We start from the raw sequence: 4,425 nt of genomic DNA, 5'->3' as shown, positions 1-4,425 counted from the left end.
TACGTACAGCGGCCAGGGTGCAAGAAAGAAAATACGGCCATGTATGTGTTCATACGGGCGGGGTCTCGAACGCCTACTCGCGCATACGTACGGCCAGGGCTCGTGTACATGGCTGGGTTGGAACGGAGAAACAACGTCGTCTGGGTCGGAACGGAATGCGTGGTCGTGTTCATCGGGAGGGCTTGGACGGAACAGGCGATGGAAACGAGGCCTGGCGTACCGCAAAACGGAGGAAACGGCCTTGTGTTCGACCGGCCATGTTCGAAACGGGATCCTGTTCATCGGGAGGGGTGTGGCATACCGCAAAACGGAGGAAACGGACCTCCTACGGTCGAAACGGGGGTCCTGTTGATCGGGAGGGGTGTGGCGTACCACAAAACGGAGGAAACGGACTTGTGTTGGAGCGCTGCGGTCGAAACGGGGGTCCTGTTCATCAGGAGGGGTGTGGCATACCGCAAAACGGGACTCCACAGGATACTGTTTATCTCCACCGTCGACCTCCTCCAGCCTCCACGAGCTCCTGTTCATCCAGCCACCATGGGCTCCTGTTCATCCAGCCTCCACCACGCGCTATTCCACCGGCTACTGTTCAACCACCCCTCCACCGTCTACTGTTCATCCAGCCCTTCCACACCACAGGGTCCTGTTCAACCACCCCTCCACGGGCACCCCTCCACTGTCTACTGTTCATCCAGCCCTCCACACCACGGGTCCTGTTCAACCACCCCTCCATCGTCTACTATTCATCCAGCCCTCCACATCATGGGGTCCTATTCATCCACCCCTCCATGGGCACCCCTCCACCGTCTACTGTTTGTCCAGCCCTCCACCACACCACGGGGTCCTGTTCATCCAGAGGCAACGCCACCGCTCACTGTTCATCCAACCCCCCCTGCAACGCTCACTGTTCATCCCATCGATCGGCTTCAGTTAGCAGCAGTAGCGAAGGAATCACTCGATCGGGTTCAGTTAATAGCCATCGATCGATCGCTCGGGATCAGTAACGCGTAGCCTACAGTGCAATCGCTCGGATTCAGTTAGAGCCCAACGCCTCGCTCGGGTTCAGTTAGAGCCAATGCCTCGCACACACGCGCGTACGTGTACGAGAGAAACGCGCATCGCTGGGCCCCCGACCTCCCACCGTAACCGAGAACTCCCCGAAATTTTCCTCGCCCTCGCTTCTACCATGGTTTTTTCCGTCATGGACGGCCCAAAGAATGTCATGCAGCTGCGTCTCCGGCCCGCCCAGGACGAAAAGCCCATTTTCTGTCATGATTTTCTGTCATAGAAGTAGGAGCCCACCACATCAATGATGATACCGGGTTTTGTCACAATTATCATCATAGAAGTGTCATATGTATGACAGAAAAAATTTAGTTCGGCCCAAAATGTCACGGATGTGTCTTTTTTTTGTAGTGATCCAAACCTCAGATTGGTACCTGTGGGTTGCTAGTAGTGTTGATCACTCCTTGTAGTTGATGCTAGTTGGTTTACTTGGTGGAAGATCATATGTTGAGATCCATTATGCATATTAATACCCCTCTGATTATGAACATGAATATGCTTTGTGAGTAGTTACGTTTGTTCCTGAGGACATGGGAGAAGTCTTGCTATTAGTAGTCATGTGAATTTGGTATTCGTTCGATATTTTGATGAGATGTATGATGTCATCCCTCTAGTGGTGTCATGTGAACGTCGACTACATGACACTTCACCATTGTTTAGGCCTAGAGGGAGGCATTGGGGAGTAATAATTAGATGATGGGTTGCTAGAGTGACATAAGCTTAAACCCTAGTTTATGCGTTGCTTCGTAAGGGGCTGATTTGGATCCGTATGTTTCATGCTATGGTTAGGTTTACCTTAATACTTCTATTGTAGTTGCGGATGCTTGCAATAGGGGTTAATCATAAGTGGGATGCTTGTCCAAGTAAGGACAACACCCAAGCACTGGTCCACCCACATATCAAATTATCAAAGTACCAAACGTGAATCATATGAACGTGATGAAAAGTAGCTTGACGATAATCCCCATGTGTCCTCGGGAGCGCTTTCCTTCATATAAGAGTTTGTCCAGGCTTGTCCTTTGCTACAAAAAGGATTGGGCCATCTTGCTGCACCTTATTTACTTTTATTACTTGCTACTCGTTACAAATTACCTTATCACAAAACTATTTGTTACCGATAATTTCAGTGCTTGCAGAGAATACCTTGCTGAAAACCGCTTATCATTTCCTTCTGCTCCTTGTTGGGTTCGACACTCTTATCGAAAAGGCTACGATAGATCCACTATACTTGTGGGTCATCAAGAAGGCTGTGAGATTTTACAAAAGATTCATGAAGGAGATTGTGATCTTCATGCCGGTTCTAAGTCTCTCGTAGCCAAAGCTTTCCGTCATGGGTTTTATTGTTTGACGGCTCATGCTGATGCTGAGGATCTAGTCAGTAAATGCGATGGTTGTCAGAAGTTTTCACGACAAACTCATGTGCCGACTCAAGAATTGAGGATGATTCCGATTGCTTGGCCGTTTGCAGTCTGGGGGCTTGATATGGTTGGGCCTTTCAAGAGGTCCAAAGATAAAAAGACTCATCTTTTGGTGGCGGTTGACAAGTTTACAAAATGGGTTGAAGCAGAGCTGGTTAGCAAGTGTGACGCGGCGACGGCGGTTCAATTTATCAAAAAGGTGATTTTCTGTTTCAGCTTTCCCCGAAGTATTATAACTGATAATGGCACTAATTTATCCAAGGATGCTATGAAAGAATTTTGTCAACGTGAGCATATCCGACTTTATGTGTCATCAGTGGCTCACCCCTAGTCTAATGGTCAAGCTGAGAGGGCCAATCAAGAGATCCTGAGAGGCATCAATCCCCGGCTTATGGTTCCTTTGCAGAGGATGCTGGGTTGTTGGGTCGAGGAGTTACCCTCAGTGTTATGGAGTATCAATACTACACCCAACAGATCTACGGGTTAACGCCTTTCTTCATGGTTTACGGAGCAGAGGCTGTTCTCCCTAGTGACATCCATAACGACTCACCCCGGGTGGTGGCTTGTGTTAAAGCTGACAATGAAAAAGCATGTCAGGATGCACTTGACCTATTAGATGAGGAGCGTGACCTTGTGGAGGCTCATTCAACGATTTACCAACAAGATATGCGCCGTTATCACAGCCACCAGGTTAAAACCAGAACCTTTCAAGAAGGTGACTTGGTGCTCCGGCTTATCCAGGATCAATCTGATATGCACAAGCTATCCCCACCTTGGGAAGGGCCCTTTGCGGTCAGCAAAAATCTGAACAATGGGTCATACTACCTTATCGATGTTCGAGACCACAAGGACCCACGCACGTCGGAGGAGGAGACCTGCCGACCGTGGAATATTGCTCATCTTCGGCCTTATTATACTTGAGCCACAGGCTCTCCTAATGTACATATTTTAACTATATATATATATATATATATATATATATTATAATCAATATAATAAAGTCGGCATCCCTGATAATTCAGGGCTTCTGTCATTTCATTCCTCAGAAACTAAGTCTTTATTATTACTTTATGTGATCACTTAAAGTCTTGATGCCAAGTTATAGGGACCAAAGAGAGTTTGTTGCACAGCACAACTCAAACATAGGTACCCGGCGAGCATGGCTCAGAAATATATCACTTGGGGCCTTCCTGCCCATCGAGCATAGCTATGATTACCCTTGTTGATCCGGCTTATACGCCTGGAATATAATGTTACTTGGGGGCTCTTTGTTCAATGGACAAGAGTTTTTATGACCCTTGTAATAGGCTTAAAAGCCAGGCTTGGAAACCAGGTGTATTCACCTAAAACCCCGGGTTATCCTGCCGTTTTAAGTCTGCCACTCCGCCCAGGTAATCCTGGAACGACCCGTTGTACTTTTAACAAGTCAATCTTATATAGACCCTGAACTTGTCAAAGTTAAAACGACGATTGGTTATGTGAGGTCCGGCTTATAAGGTTTGTATGAAGGTTTAACTCAGTGGTTGTGCAGCCCTTGAAAGCACTTGATTTTTAGGCCTGGCCGCCTATGAAAGCCTTGATTTTTTGCTATTTTATTTGAACATTTTTTGAGGTTCCTTTCCTGTGAACATATTAATACATGATTAAAAACTGATGAGGGCTATGATGCCTTATGGTTCATACATAAAACTACCTGGTGTTTATTAACCCGGCCTGACTTTGGACTATAAGTCGCCAGTGTATGATGATCTTATATACTTGAAAGCGACATGCTCTAAGTTTTGGGATATTACTCCTTATTGCATCGGTATATTGAGCCGGCAGTATGATCAAATATCACAGGTATGATATTTTTGTTATATATGGTTATAGTTACATCAGCCCTGGTTATGGACTTTTATAGTCACCAACAGGTTTATGTTGGGCATTATGTACCGCCAGG

The sequence above is a fragment of the Triticum urartu genome, chromosome 4 (genome assembly GCF_003073215.2).
Source record: "Triticum urartu cultivar G1812 chromosome 4, Tu2.1, whole genome shotgun sequence".
NCBI lineage: Eukaryota > Viridiplantae > Streptophyta > Magnoliopsida > Poales > Poaceae > Triticum > Triticum urartu.
This window is presented reverse-complemented; position numbering follows the sequence as displayed.